The sequence below is a fragment of the Saimiri boliviensis genome, chromosome 12 (assembly GCF_048565385.1).
Source record: "Saimiri boliviensis isolate mSaiBol1 chromosome 12, mSaiBol1.pri, whole genome shotgun sequence".
NCBI lineage: Eukaryota > Metazoa > Chordata > Mammalia > Primates > Cebidae > Saimiri > Saimiri boliviensis.
In genome coordinates, this window is record NC_133460.1 from 78,950,886 (window position 1) to 78,967,233 (window position 16,348).

Here is a 16,348-nt window from a genome sequence, read left to right on the forward strand (position 1 = left end):
TACAGGCACGCGCCACCATGCCCAGCTAATTTTTTTGTATTTTTAGTAGAGACGGGGTTTCACCATGTTGACCAGGATGGTCTCGTTCTCTTGACCTCGTGATCCACCCACCTCGGCCTCCCAAAGTGCTGGGATTACAGGCGTGAGCCACCGCGCCCGGCCCTGTTTTTTGTTTTTAAAAAATAAACCTCATTTTAATGAACTATGAAAATTCTTGCTCTTGGGAACATTTATAGAACATAAAGAACATGCTTATAATCTGTTTATAATAACATGTGGGTCAGTAGCAAATATTTAAAAGGATAAAAAAGAGAAGATCTCACCATAGTCTGAGTCATAATTTAGACTTCTACTGGAATTGAATCTTCAAACCCAGAAACACTGAATAAATTAGTAGTACAGTTAAAATAATAAAAAGCTATTTTAAGGGCGTTTAGATTTTAGTAAACTGAATTCTAATTACAGATATTATCTATCATCAGGAGTCTAAAATGTTGTGTCAACTGGTAATATATATTTAGTATTTTGTCTTTTTAACTCCATATTTCATTGTGACAAAAACTTTTTTAAAAAAATATTTTTATAATGTTAATGCCACAAGTGATTCCTTAAACAAATGTACGCTCAAACACCACTAAGGATCTACCTTTGAATTTTACAGTCACTAGAAGAAACACCCTGTGCAACAGAAGCGAGTATTTTGCCCCTGTTTATACTCAGAGTCACATTTTGGCATCAATAAGCAGACTCATCTAAAATCTATTTCAAATAGATGTTGTTGTGGATGATCTGGGAACATGGAGGGGAATAGAGAACACAAGAAGTTTCAGAGACCCTAGCAACTCACAGGATCTGGGCTGATAGACTACCAAGTTTAGAACCAAAATCCTTAACTATAGTTAGCCAGCTTGAAGGATCAAAGCCAGTATTAGATCCCAAGCCTCTGATTCCCAAAGACATGCTCTTAACTACTAGGAAACACTCCAGCATTGTCTCCTGCTTAGGGATCCTGTGTACTGACTTATACCAGGTGTAGAGGGTGTGTGTGTGTGTGTGTGTGTGTGTGTGTGTGTGTGTGTGCATACACTGAGTATAACGTGAAACCTTAGATCTGAATGCAGGTTCATTGGAATACAAAACTGATCATTTTCCCTCCTACCTGCTGCCCCCTTGCCCTAGAGACCTCCAGTGATCTTGAGGATATCTGAGGAAATGGTATCCTTCCATTCTTTGATATAGACACCTATGAGGGTAGTTGGGAATATGCACGGATAGCTGCATATTCATAGCACAGTCAATCAGATGGGAAAAGCAGCAGCTCCTATTAGCTGATGGACCAAGTAAACATATTTCACTCTGCAAAAGAAGCCATTGATTGGACCCAGCAGAGAGGTGGTCAAATCAATGGTAACTAAGAGAAGAGGGGCTGAAAGAGTGTCTGGGCAGAAGCAATGATATGTGCAAAGGCCCAGTATGGCAAGTTTGAAGTATGAGTGTAAGGTGGTGAGCCGGAGGGTTCATTATGCCAGCAGTCTAGAGAAGTCAGAATGACAGGCACTAACAGGTATTGGGCGCTCACTGTGTGCTGGGTGCTGTGACAAGTGTTTTTAAAGTAGTATCTCATTTAAGCCTCGGTTTTTTTTTTTGCCTATGAAAAATAGAGAGAGGCAAAACAAACTGCCAGATAACACAGGCCCTTAAGGGCTCTAGGAGCAAGGGAAGCCATCAGAGGGTTTTAAGCAGAAGTAGTGACACAATAAGATTTACATTTCAAAAGGATGATTCTCATCAAAATAAATTGGAGATGCCCCCACAGGCACCACCCTTTCCAGCCCTCATTGCACCTCAAATTAAAATATTTACATTTCAAATGGTCATGGATACTGAACTCGAAAATAAATGGATATTCTGAAATAAAGACCAAGATGGTGTTATCTAAAACGCTCTTTAATTGTTTCGAGGAGTTGGGAAAAGGAATAATGGCCAGTAACCCAGCTCTCTCTCTTTCTGGGAACTGTATTTGAAGAAGTTGGACTTAGAAGGAAGCTTGTTGTCTAGACTACAAAGGGGACTTGAAGACCTGTCTCCTTCAGGCCCAGGTGGACTTCTAATGCTCCCCCTACCCCCTGCCACCCCATGCCACACTCTGAGGACTGTGAGTCGTAGCAGTGTTTTACTTATACCACAGGAACACAAATTCCTTCCTCATGGGCCAAATCCAAGACATGTGTGTTTTTCTTTGACAGCTGTAGTACTTTAAAAATTGGGAATGTTGCTTTAAAATGTTCTGGCTTCTCTGGCAACCCTGGGCCACTGTTCTCCCTTGGCCCAGCGGCTGACCCTGACTCATGCTAACCCCCGCAAGATGAGACACACCAGCGCTTTACCACACTCCTGGCCCCACCTCAGGTGGTGTCCCGCTCAGCTTAGCCTCATTTTCTTTACCTGCTTGGTCCTACAGGCCTCTCCATTTTGGACCCTGGAACTGTATTCTGAGATTCACACATGCTATGGGGCACTTCAGTTCAAGGATTTAGGAGGCTGAACTGGGAGTTGGGACAAAGGAGAGAAGGGCTGTAAACCCAGGCAGGTCATCTGTGAACAACTTTCTAGTTGGATTCTTCCTGGGAGATATAGGAAGCATTCCAGGCAGGGATGGCAAGAGAGATAGTGCCAGGGTGAGAATGTGTGCAGCAACTCTGAGACAATGAAGAAATAATGCTGTGGACACAGTGAGAGGTAAGGTTCATTTGATAGCTGTGCTTACAATTTGGAGAATGAGGTGAAAATTTGGACACAAAGCATTAGAGAGCCATTGCAGGCCTTTAAGCAAGTTGAATTTTGAACCAGTGGCACATTAGGACCAATAGCCTGGAGGCACTCTCTGTAGGAAGGAGAGTGGCGATTACAAACCTGAATGCTTTTTCCTGGATTAAAAATTGAGTACGATCAGAATAAAGGGCCAGAAGCCAGCATGGGCCCACTTAGTTTTCTTTGGCACAAGACACTTGTTACAGTAAAGGGACTAGTCTTGAAAATTTAGCATCACCGGGAGAAAAATGAAATGTAATAAAAATTAGAGTCAGTGAAGAATGAAGGCATTTTTACTATGACACGACACCATTGTAAAAAATCTCCCCCGTCTTGCCAAGGGGTCCATGCTGCTAAACTCCTCCCCTGAGTCAGTGCATTTGAGTGCTCTTGGCACAGTCGGCACAGCCAAAGCAGCTGGGAGCAAGTCCTTCTCCAGGCTTACATAAAGCATAGATCTTGCCCAAATGTGGAAAACCTTTAGGGACATGAAAACCATTAGGGATCCGTAGCCCTGACTTGAACCAAGCAGAATAAACAAACCCCTGCCCAAATTGGAACTCACTGGACGCCTTTCAGAGTTATCCAAGGGAAAAGGCTGGAGGCCTCAAGGGTCTTCTAGTGGGTTAATGTCTTGTTTCTGCTGCCTAGCTCAAGTCTGATGAGGTTTTATCTGTGCTTTCCTTTGTTCTTTTTTCAAATGTCTTAACACCTTAGTGGTAACCTGTAACGTATACCATACTTTATTTTCTCTGCTAATGGGATATTAAAGCCCAGGTTGGACCTTTTGTCACAAAAGATTCAGGAACTGGGCTGGAAAGGCTCCAGATAGCATTCACATTTTCCATGGATGGGTCTTGGTAAGTTCCCAACCTTGTTTTTATTTTCAATTATCATTTGTCACTCTTTCCAGCCTCATCGTTTAGTTTTCTGTACACATAAAGTAGAGTAACCTTGTGTCTCTCTCCCCCAACAGTTTAGTGACATCATTTTTATCCCAGGTTTCTTTCTTTTTTTTTTTTTTTTTTTTTTTTTGAGATGGAGTTTCGCTCTTGTTACCCAGGCTGGAGTGCAATGGCGCGATCTCGGCTCACCGCAACCTCCGCCTCCTGGGTTCAGGCAATTCTCCTGCCTCAGCCTCCGGAGTAGCTGGGATTACAGGCACGCGCCACCATGCCCAGCTAATTTTTTGCACCTTTAGTAGAGACAGGGTTTCACCATGTTGACCAGGATGGTCTCGATCTCTTGACCTCGTGATCCACCCGCCTCGGCCTCCCAAAGTGCTGGGATTACAGGCTTGAGCCACCGCGCCTGGCGCTATCCCAGGTTTCTTTAAAGCTGGGAGGTAAGGCTGGGCGCAGTGGCTCACACCTGTAATCCCAATGCTTTGGGAGACCAAGGCAGGTGGATCACCCGAGGTCAGGAATGTGAGGCCAGCCTGGCCAACATGGCAAAAACCCATCTCTACTAAAACTACAAAAATTAGCTGGGCATGGTGGTGGGTGCCTGTAATCCCAGCTACTAGGAAGGCTGAGGCAGAAGAATCGCTTGAATCCAGGAGGCAGAGGTTGCAGCAAGCCAAGATGGTGTCACTGCACTCCAGCCAGGGCGACAGAGGGAGACTTTGCCTCAAAAAAAAAAAAAAAGAAGAACGTTAGGGGGGCAGATTAGAGAATTATGAATGTTCATTCATCCAATAAATAGTCAACTGAGTGTCTCCTATGGAATGGATACTATGCTAGGCACTATATGGTGACAGCAGAGGGGACTGGATTGAAGAATGAAACAATACCCTGACTCCCTGATATTCACAATCTGTTAAAGATGGAAATGGGCATAGAGATGGGAAACCAAAGCACAGAGCAGCTAAGAACCAAGCTCTAGATGGTCACAGATCCAGAGCTCACAGAAATGTGATCTGAACTATCATGGAGCTCTTACCCTGCCTTTAATCTACCTGTAGGAAATGTAATAGAATGTAGCGTAATATAGGAAACATTTGCAGAATGCCTGCCACCCCTGTTCTAGCTAGGGATGAAAACAATGAAAAGAAGCACTGTTCTTAATTCTAGGAGTTGATTTTGCTTAACAGAGAGACAGACATGTGAAACTGGTTACATTGTAGCATGATACACAAAAGGCAGAGACTGGTGATTAAGAATGTGGAGTTTGATGAAAGATAGACCTAAGTCCCAGATCAACCACAAAGAAACTGCATGATCTAGGGCAAGTTACTTAACTCCTCTCTTGTAAGTTTCATAATTTTACCTATAAAATAGGACAGTGCAAACATTTGCCTCAGGTAATTATAATGAGATAAAAAAGGGAATTAATGAATAAAAAGTGATTAGAACACTGTCTAATAAAGGTGGATATGGAGAAAAGAATGTACTCAGAAATGGCAAAACAAAGGCTTAGCTGCAGGATGTGTCTCAGGATGGGTGCTGGAGGGGTCAGGTTTGGCAGGAGAGGGGAATATGCAGGGGGCTTTGAGAAATGGAGCTGGAGTGAGTGCCCTGGTCTGCAGGTGCATTTGGCCCTAGATCAGGGCAAATCTTGGGAGGACAGGGATCCAAGAAAGCAGCTACCCTCGGCTCTTGCCTTCAAGGTTCATTTCTTCCACTCACACCTGGCCCTTATCACTATTCCAAGGTGTTTCAGCCACAGTCAGTTTTCACCTGGAGGAAGGTCTCTCTGGTCTTCCTCCCCAGCTCAGTTGGATCATGCACAGGCAAATAAATTCCTTTGCTCTTTCTCTAGTTCAGCCATGAGAACGTTGGAATTTTTTTTTTTTTTTTGAGACACTCCTGTTGCCTAGACTGGAGTGCAATGGTGCACTCTTGGCCAATGGCAACCTCTGCCTCCTGGTTCAAGCGATTCTCCTGCCTCAGCCTCTCAAGTAGTAGGCATGTGCTATGACTCTCGGCTAATTTTGTATTTTTAATAGAGGCAGGGTTTCTCCATGCTGGTCAGGCTGGTCTCGAACTCCCAAGCTCAGGTGAGCTGCCCACCTCGGCCTCCCAAAGTGCTGGGATTACAGGCATGAGCCACTGTGCTTAGCCTGGAATTTTTTTAATGTAAAATTTTCCTTTCCAAGGAAAAGAGAGAAAGGATGGAAGGAAGAGAGGATGGGAAAAGGGAATATATGAAGGAGAAGGAAAGGGGAAAGGAAGGAAAGGATATACAGAAACACAGAAACAAAAATGTTCAGCAAAGCATAGACGTCATACCTCATTTATCAAAAGTGGGTCACAGATCAGCCTTGCCAATGGATTCCACTTGTAGGACGTCCAGTTCTCATTCTCTTCCTTGCTTCTGCCCTGAATGTATGGACTTGGGGAGATTAGACCAGTTGTCTGAGAAGAGTTGGCTGCTATGGCTACCATGTCTATTCCAGAACCTTCTAACCTTTCAGACAGGGCACCAGGTCTCTAATCCCTTTGATCCTGTTCATTCCACTCTACCTTGAGGTCTCATTCTCAGCGCAGAAGGTAGCCTCAAAAGCTTGGTGTGGGCTGGGCGCAGTGGCTCACGCCTGTAATCCTGTAATCCCAGCCCTTTGGGAGGCCAAAGCAGGTGGATCACGAGGTCAGGAGATCGAGACCATCCTGGCCAACATGGTGAAACCCTGTCTTTACTAAAATACAAAAAAATTAGCGGACATGGTGGTGCGCACATGTAGTCCCAGCTACACAAGAGGCTGAGGCAGGGGAATCTGGCTGAGGCAGGCTTGAACCTGGGAAGCGGAGGTTGCAATGAGCCAAGATCACACTGCTGCACTCCAGCTTGGTGATAGAGGGAGACACCGTCACAAAAAAAAAAAAAAGTTTGATGTGGTCAGTTTACCCAAGCTTCTTGAATCAGTCTTTGAGGCTTGACTGATGTAAGCCAATCAAGTTCACAGAAAACTGACTTTTAAACCCAAATGCCATTTCTCAGTTTCTGAGAGCTACATGCAGCTCAGTTGCTGCAATAAAAACAACAGCAATAGTAACTGTGTTTTATTGAATCAGGCAGTACATGTCATAAAGTGTTCCAAGTGCTTTACCAGCATCAACCCTCATGCAACTGAAAGTGTGGTCCCAGAACCAGCAGAATCTCGAGCCTCACCTGAGACTTCGAGTCAGAAACTGCATTTTTTTTTTTTAAATAAAACTCCCAGATAAAAACCTGGGTTTTAGTTCTGGCTGTACAAACTTAATCTTTTCTCCTCTGCCTTCTTTGAGTCCCTGGTCTCATTCAGTTTCAAAATCAACTTTAAAATCCCCCAGTCCCCATCCACTGAGAAAATGTTTGAAGATTCTTTTTGGCTCCCAGGGTCTGTATTCAACAATGATAAAACACACTCAGAGTGACCAGAAGGAAGTTCTGGTTGATGATCGTTCCTTTAGAGACAGCAGGGGCTGGGCAGTCGGGTCCCTTCAGGTGACGGGATTACAGAGTAATTTGATATAATTCACCAGCTGTCTCAAAGTAGTATCTTCTTGTATTTTTTATATTTATATCTGTAACTGTAGACAAAAAGGAAATTGCCCTGAAAGAAATAACTGGCCAGTGAGTAATTAGGACTCCAACAGAGTGAATGAGCCACATGTCTTATGTGTATAAATGACCTATTTCCCCCTGTTGCCAACTCTCGGGTGCTTATAAACAAGTAGATGTTACCACACTCCCAGTGTATATGACAACCTACATGGAGGTCACGTGGAAACACACCAACCTTCCATTACAGCCCTGCCGCTGTGCTGAGTGTTGTATGCATGTCTCCTGTACTTCTCAAAACAACCTGGCAAGGTAGAATTATGATCCCCATTTCAAAGATGGGAAAATTGAGACTTAGAGGCTAAGTTAATGCCCCTACAAATTTCAATTATTTAAGATGGAGACTGAGGAGATAGAAGATAGCTGGTGACTTCAGACCTTTGGGGTCCAGAACCCCAAATGCCTGCCTCAGTCCTCAAACCCAAGGCCCTGTGGTTAGCAGGTTCCCTTATTTTTTAGCAGTGACGTAGTGACCCAATCCATTTTCAGCCTCAGAGGTGCACCAAAGTATTTGTTCCAGCCACATAGGATACCTGTGAGGAGTTTAGGGAAATTGATTTCTGCTATCTCATCTGGGAAGAGTGGAGGAAAATTGATAATCTGCTGTATCATCTCCTGTCTTCAGTGGTGTTTTGCAGTCCTTCTAGCTAGGAGTTCACAGGAGGTTGACCAGACGGCCTGCTGTTCAGAGTGATTAATTAGAGAGTTGAGCATCTAGGGAGTATCTAAGCAAGGATCTGGACTTGAGTACATCCCACTACAGGGCCCATGCTTCTGAGAATTCTCCTTTATATGATATGGAGCCCTGGGGAGGCATCTGGTTGGAGGAAGCATCTGCAGTGAATGGAGGTGCCCAAGACTCTGAGGCCTGCAGCCCTGATTTGTAATGAGAGCTGGCAGCAGTCCAGTGGGCATGGGGGTTCACAGATACCAGGTTCTGGCAGTCTGAGCTGTCCATGGCAGGCTGTGGGGTCCAACACCTCCTTTGTCTATACTGCTCAGGCTCTCCAGAGAGAGGCCAACAACCATTCTTCCATGTCCTGTAACTGTTTTATACCAAATCAGAAAGAAACTCACCTCAGGAAGGAAATGTATAACTCCCAGACCTGTATAACTCATGTGCATTTTCCTTACACGTCTCACTGGGTTGGCCTCCCACCTCCCACTGCCATCATGGACATCATCTTTCACAAAGCCAAACAGCCTATTTCATCCCCTAGACTCTGGCCTGTAGTGGGTTCCATAAGGACTCCCCTTGGTCTTTCACAGTATAGGACAATCAGGGGCTTGTTGCAAATGATCACTTGGGTGGAAGTCAAGGGAAAGCAATGAGAATATACATGAAGGGACCAATTATCAAGACAACTGGTGGGCAAATGGACACAAACTTAGCCCAAGACATGGAAGAATAACAAAATGCCTCCAAGATTTTGGACTTGGGGAAATAAAGGTCGTACTATAAAAAGAACATGAAAAGTTAGATCCAGTTTGGATATCTCGACTTTGAGATGCTGGGACATTCAAGTAGGCTGCCAACTGAAGCATTAGGATTTTATTGGGGCTAGAGGTCCAAATCAGAGTCACACATTTATAAGCCATCTGCTCAACTGCGATGGTTGCAGCTTTAGGTGAGCTTTCTTAGGAGGAGAGAGGGGTATGCAAAGGACTGAGAACTGTAAGTTCAGGCCGAAAGGCTGCAAGAGGGCCAGAAATTAGCACCATAGCTAGAGAGTTAAGATGAAAGCCACAATAATGTAGTGTCCTGAGCCAAGACTCAAAGAAGGTCCATGGGCTTAAAGTTGTAGTTTCCCAAGCCCCCTCCGCAAAACCAACTCTGTGGTAATTTTAATGCACCTCATCATGATGTCCCAAAATGGATCACTAGACACTCTGGCATAGTTCCTTTTTCCCCTATTAGAAGTGAGTTTGATTGGCTAGCCATATGAAGAATGGAACTGGACCCCCTACCTCTCACCGTATACAAAAATTAACTCAAGATGGATTAAAGACTTAAATGTGAAACCTCAAACTATAAAAGTCCTAGAAGAAAACCTAGGAAAAACCCTCTGGATTTTGGCCTAGGCAAAAAATTTATGACTAAGTCCTCAAAAGCAAATGCAACAAAACAAAAATAGACAAATCGGACTTAAATAAACTAAAGAGCTTCTGCACAGCTAAAGAAACAATCAACAGAGTAAACAGACAGTCTACAGAATGGGAGAAAATACTTGCAAGCTATGCATCTGACAAAGGACTAATATCCAGAATCTGTAAGGAGCTTCAACAAATCAATGAGAAAAAACTGAGTAAAGAACATGAACAGACACTTCTCTAAAGAAGACATAGGAGAGGCCCACAAACATATGAAAGAATGTTCAACATCACTATTCATCAGAGAAATGCAAATTAAAACCACAATGAGGCACCCTTTCACACCAGTCAGAATGGCTATTATTGAAAAGTCAAAAAATAACATGTTAGCAAGAACGCAGAGAAAAAGTAATACTTACACACTGTTGGTGGGAATGTAAATTAGTTCAACCCCTATAAAAAACCATGTGGCAATTTCTCAAAGAACTGAAAATAAAACCACCGTTGGATTCAGCAATCCCACTACTAGATATCTACTTAAGGAAAAGAAATTGTTTTATCTAAGACTCTTGCACTCTTAAGTTTATTGCAGCACTATTCACAATAGCAAAGACATGGAATCAACCTAAGTGTCCATCAGCAGTTGATTGGATAAAGAAAATGTGATACATATGCACCGTAGAATACTATGCAGCCATAAAAACAAACAAAATCATGTCCTTTGCAGCCACATGGAGGCAGCTGGAGGCCATTATCATAAGTGAACTAAACTAGAAACAGAAAACAAATATTGCATGTTCTAACTTATAAGCCGGAGCTAAACAGTGGGTACACATGGTCATAAAGATGGCAACAATGAATGGGGGACTCCAAAAGGTAGGAGGGAGTGAGGGGGCAAGGGTTGAAAAGCTACCTATTGGGTACTAGGCTCACTATTCGGGTGATGGATTCACTGGAAGCTTAAACCCCAGCCTTACACAATACACCCATGTAACAAACTTGCACATGTACCTCCTGCATCTATAACTTAAAAGAAAATTTTTAGAAGTTATTATGATGTCAAAAAAACAAAAATATATTAAAAATGAAATTAAAGTGGGTTTGACTTTGTCAATAAAGATTTTCTACTTAAATCATCAAACATAGCTAAAAAATTATTAACTGCATAGTTAAATATAGAACAGTTCCTTAACAACCTTGTTTATTGCTAGATTAGATATATCGCGTAGGTGGAATTCACATTAGCACTCACTGAATCCACTCAATGAGTGCTAAATGTGTTATACCATTTGGCCAACAAGTGGAACACTGCAAATCTATGACCTTCTAGGTTTTGGTCCCATTTCAGTTGAAAAGGGGAAATAAACAATTATGAGTTCCCTCATAAATGAAACTCTTTTAAACTAAAACCAAATTACAACAAATGGTTAAAAGCCTGGGCTTTAGAGTCACCTGCCTGTGATTCAGAATTCAGGCTTCACTAGTTAACTCCCTTTGAATATTTGGACAAATTACTTAACATTTCTGAGATTCCTCATCTATAAAATGGAATACTAATTGCCCATCAGCCACAGAGTTGCTGATAGAACGAAATAAGATACTTAAATAAAATTTTTCAAGTAATGTGCTTAGATAGCTAAGCAGCACATTCTGTAAATGTTAGCAAGTAATTTAATCAGTATCATTATTACTGCTGCCTTTTATAAGGAAAAAAATTGCAAGTCCATATGTGTTTTTCTCATTACATTAAGTGACTTTGACCTACCCAAAGTCTGGTACAGGTTATTTATGCAACAGTATGTTCAAAATCAGAAATCACATGCACTGGTTTTAAGTAGTAGAACTATTTTAATTGAAACTCGTATCGTCAAAAGTTGAAAATGTGATTTTAATAACAACAATAAAACTTGCATGTTCAACATTACTTTTAATATATATATATATTTCCTTTTTTTAAAAAAGAAACAATTTTTAAAAATACCAGATTGTTTATGATTTGAAGTCATGGTTACAGTCACGTTGCAGTTTACCATCTGTTCTTGTCCAAAATACAGGTCCAAGTTAGAACCAGAATTGCAAATAGACAGAAAATGTCTGTGGTCCTATACAAAGCTCTTCTCAGTTAAACTATACATAAACATGTAATATATTCAAGTAAAAATTAATGTAGAGTTAAACATGAAAATCAATCAATATAATATATCATATTAATAGAACAATGGACCAAAAACTTCATGGCCATCTCAGTAGACATGAAAAAGCATTTCACAAAATTCAACATCCTTTTATGAAAAAAATACTCAACAAAATAGAAATAGAAAGGAACTTCCCCAACCTGATAAAGTATATCTATGCAAAACCCACAGCTAACATCATACCTACTGTGAAAGACCAAAAACTTTCCATTTAAGATCAAGAACCAAACAAAGATGTACTGTCAGTTCTAGCCAGAGCAATTAGGCAAGAAAAACAAATAAAAGTTATCCAGATAGGAAAAGAAGAGATAAAACCATTTCTGTTATCAGATGATGTACTCCTATCTAGAAAATCCTTAAAAATTCACTAAACCACTATTAGAATTAATAGATGAGTTCAGCAAGGTTGCAGTGTAGAAGATCTGTTGTATTTCTATAAACCAATCATTAACAATCGAAAAATGAAATCAAGAAAAAATTCCATTTATATTAGTATGAAAATGAAACAAATAGGAATAAATTTAACAACATGCAAGACTTATATATTGAAAACTACAAAATATTGTTGAAATTGTTAAAGATCTAAACAAATGGAAAGACATCCTGTATTCATGAAGTGGAAGACTTAGCATTGTTCAAGTGGCAATATTTTTGCAAAGCAATCTGTAGATTAAGTACAATCTCTATAAAATTCAAGCTGTTTTTTTTTTTGCAGAAATTAATAGGGAACCCAGAATAGCCAAAATAATTTTTAAAAAGATTTCTGATTTCAAAACTTACTACAGAGCTACAGTAACCAAAATGTTGTGATATAGGCATGAAGACAGACATAAAGACCAATGGGATAGAATACAGAGGCCCCAAATAAACCCTCACATATATGATCAAATAATTTTCAACAAGGATGCCAAGACAATGGGGAAGCAACAGTGTTGGAGAAACTGGATATTCACAAGCCAAAGAATGAAGTTGGACCCTTACCTTGCACCATGTATAAAAGTTAACTCAAAATGGATCAAAGACATAAACAGAAGACCTAAAACTATAAAACTCATAGAAAATGTAGAGGAAAAGCTTCACATCACTGGGTCTGGCAGTGATTTCTTGAATATGATACCAACGGTACAGGTAAGAAAAAAAGATAAATTGAAATTAAAAACTTTTTTGCATCAAAGGACAGTATCAATAGAGTAAAAAAGCAACCTACAGAATAGAAGAAAATATTTGCAAATCACATACATAATAAGAGATTAATAACCAGAATATATAGAGAACTAAAATTCAACAGCAGAAAACCCAACAACACAATTCAAAAATGGCATTTCTCTAAAGAAAATGTACAAATGGCCAATAAGCACATGAAAAAAGATGCTCAACATCATTAGGAATATTCACATCATAAGGTGCAGGATGGGCATGGTGACTCATGCCTGTAATCCCAACACTTTGGGAGTCCAAGGTGGGAAGATTGCTTGAGGCCAGGAGTTCAAGCCCAGCCTAGTCAAAGTCGCAAGACTCCTGTCTCTATTTTAAATATATATATATATATATATATATATATATATAAAACTATAAGGTACCACTTCACCCACTAGGATCGATAATTGGAAAAAAAAAAAAAAGAAAGAAAGAAGGAAAACTAGTGTTGACAAGGATGTGGAAAATTGAAGCCCTAAGCATTGCTGGTAGGAACTTAAATTGGTACAACCTCTGTAGGAAACAACTGGAACGTCCTCCAAATCCTAAACCTTGGAGTTACCATATGAGCCAACAATCCACCACTAGGTATATAACCAAGAAAAGTGAAAACATACATTCAAACAAAAAAATTTTTTTTTTTTTTTTTTTTTTGAGACGGAGTTTCACTCTCATTACCCAGGCTGGAGTGCAATGGCGCCATCTCCGCTCACCGCAACCTCCGCCTCCTGGGTTCAGGAAATTCTCCTGCCTCAGCCTCCTGAGGAGTTGGGATTACAGGCACACGCCACCATGTCCAGTTAATGTTTTGTATTTCTAGTAGAGACGGGGTTTCACCATGTTGACCAGGATGGTCTCGATCTCTTGACCTCGTGATACACTCGCCTTGGCCTCCCAAAGTGCTGGGATTATAGGCTTGAGCAACCGTGCCCGGCCCAAAAATTATTTTTGGATTAAAAAAATTTTATCCAAATGCTCATAATAATATCATTAATAAGAGCCAAAAAATGTAAACAAACCAGATGTCCATTAACTGATGAATAAACAAAACGTGGTATATGCATACGATGGAATACTATTCAGTTATAAAAAAGAAATGAAATATCCATGCATGATACAACACTGATAACCTTGAAATCATTATGCTAAGTGAAAGAAGCCAGACACAAAAGGCTGTATATTCTATGATCCCATTATATGAAATGTCCAGCATGGGCAAATCCTTAGGGACAGAGGTAGACTAGCAGTTATCAGGGCCTACATGAGAGGAAGTGGGGGAGTGGAGTGATGGCCACCATGTACAGGGTTACATGTTTTGGGAGGTGATGTACATTTTTTAACATTGATTATGATGATGGTTACACAACTCTGTGAATATACTAAAACCACTGAATTGTATGCTTTATTTTTTGTTCTTGTTTTTTAAAAAATACAGAATGCTTCACAAATGTATATGTCATCTTTGCACAGGGGCCATGCTAATCTTCTCTGTATTATTCCAATTTTAGTATGTATGCAGCTAAAGTGAGCACAAATTGTATACTTTAAATTGTACACTTTAGAAAGTGAAAAAAAAATGAGACAGGTTCTCACTCTGTTGCCCAGGCTGGAGTACAGTGGCACAATCATAGCTCACTGCAGCCTCAAACTCCTGGGCTCAGGTGATTCTTCCACCTCAGCCTCTCAAAGTGCTGGGATTATAGATGTGAGCTACTGTGCCCAACCTAGAAAATAAATGTTATGGTATGTGAATTATATCTCAGTTTAAAAAAGAATGGCCATAAATAGCTCAGCAGTTTTAGCATGAAAGAATTTAACTCTGAGACTGTTCTGACATCTTGGTGGGGTGTGATGATAGTGCCAAGCTGGAAGAGATGTGAATATTAACAGAGAAAAACTGTTTCCTCTACACTCACAACACTTCTGACACCAAATGTGTGGGGTTTTTCCACAACAGAAATCTATTCTCCATCTCTCCTGATACCAACTGGGTATCTTATAGCACAGTCTGACATTTTCTACCTGGAGCTAGCATCAGACACCAGGGCTCAGTGCCACAGGACTGCTCCCACTTCAGACCAATCACAAGTCCTGGGCTTTTGATATTTCTGACCAAATTGGCTGCAAACTGGAGGTCCTCATGACTCTCTTGTGAGGTTCAATCATTTGCTCTAATGGGCTCACAAAACTCAGGGAAACACTTTACTTACTTACCAGTTATGATAAAGGATGCAAATGAACAGCCTATGCTCTATGCACCTCTATGAAGAGGTTCTGTGTACCCCATAGTTTACACCTCTACACAAGTTCTGTGTACCCCATAGTTTAGGAAATTTTATTGAGGTTTCATCACTTCAGCATGATTAATTAACCCAGTCTTCAGTTGCATTCCCCTCCCCAGAGGATGGTGGGTGGGGCTTAAGGTTCCAAGCTTGTAATCATGGCTTGGTCTGTCTGGTGCCCAGCCCTCATCTTGAAGCTATCCAGGAGCCCACCAAGAGTTACCTCATTAGAACAAAAGACACTCTTATCACCCAGGAAACCCCAAGGGATTTAGGACCAAATATTAGAAAAAAGGATGCTTCTAGAGTTTTAGGAGTCCTATGTCAGGAACTGGGAGCAGAGACCAAATATATATTTATATATTTTTTATTATGTCACACATATTCTTTTCATAGAGGGAAGAGCTGCAGAGTTAAGAACAGCCTTTTTGGTGTTTTGGGGGGTCAGGGTCTCTGTGAAATTCGGGGATTCATTAATACAGTGTGTGGCAAGATAATTCAGACATTTCTTTTTATATGACTAAGGGAGATACACTTGGGATCTTAAAAACTATTTTCTTTTTATTATGGTGGGCACCACATCAAAGGGTGCAAGTTGCAGGTTATAAAAACAAAGTAAAATTTTCCATAGCCTGAAATGGTTGGAAATATGACTGAGTCTCCTCATTGAGCATCTAAGATGAAAGGCCCCAGAATTCTTCCTCTTGCAAATGTTGAATTCATGATGATGATAAGATGGCTGACTATTGAGGGTTGAATGTGTAGTAAATATTTACATGCATTTCCTTGTTTTAATTTCCCCACCATCACTGTGACATACCCATAGTTGTTTAGAACTTACCCAAGGTCATAAAGCAAGTCAGCAACTGAGCTGGGCTGCAATCACACATACATGTGAGTCCCAAGACCCCACTCTACTTCTACCCCAGGGGAGCTGCCCCCAGGACCTCACAGCACTTGAGATCCTAACCACACCAGTAAGGGAGGCAGTGGAGTGTGGAAGCAGTGCCCTGGACTGGGAGTCAGAGTCCCTGAGTCCTGGTCCACTTTTGCCACTAATCAGCTCTGTGACCTTGGGCAAGAAGCTTGACCTCTCAGAGGCATGATTTTCTGATGTGTAAAGTATGAAAAATTTATCACAGCTGTCCCTGTAGTTCCTTACAACCTAGGCATTCAGCCTGAGTCCTGCCTCATTCACCCTCTGGTTGTCATTTGTATATTGAGACTAGA

The 16,348-nt window shown here is 41.0% G+C and overlaps 1 protein-coding gene and 1 non-coding gene across 5 annotated transcripts in view; one reads left to right on the forward strand and one right to left on the reverse strand.

Annotated features, from left to right (window-relative positions):
• Positions 1 to 16,348, forward strand: part of PLCE1 (phospholipase C epsilon 1) — a 299,887-nt gene that overhangs the window by 117,630 nt on the left and 165,909 nt on the right. The gene's annotated exons all lie outside the window — the stretch shown is intronic.
• On the reverse strand, positions 14,262 to 14,368 carry LOC120362611 (U6 spliceosomal RNA). The gene has a single exon (XR_005578464.1). It is a non-coding gene; the product is annotated as a U6 spliceosomal RNA (small nuclear RNA).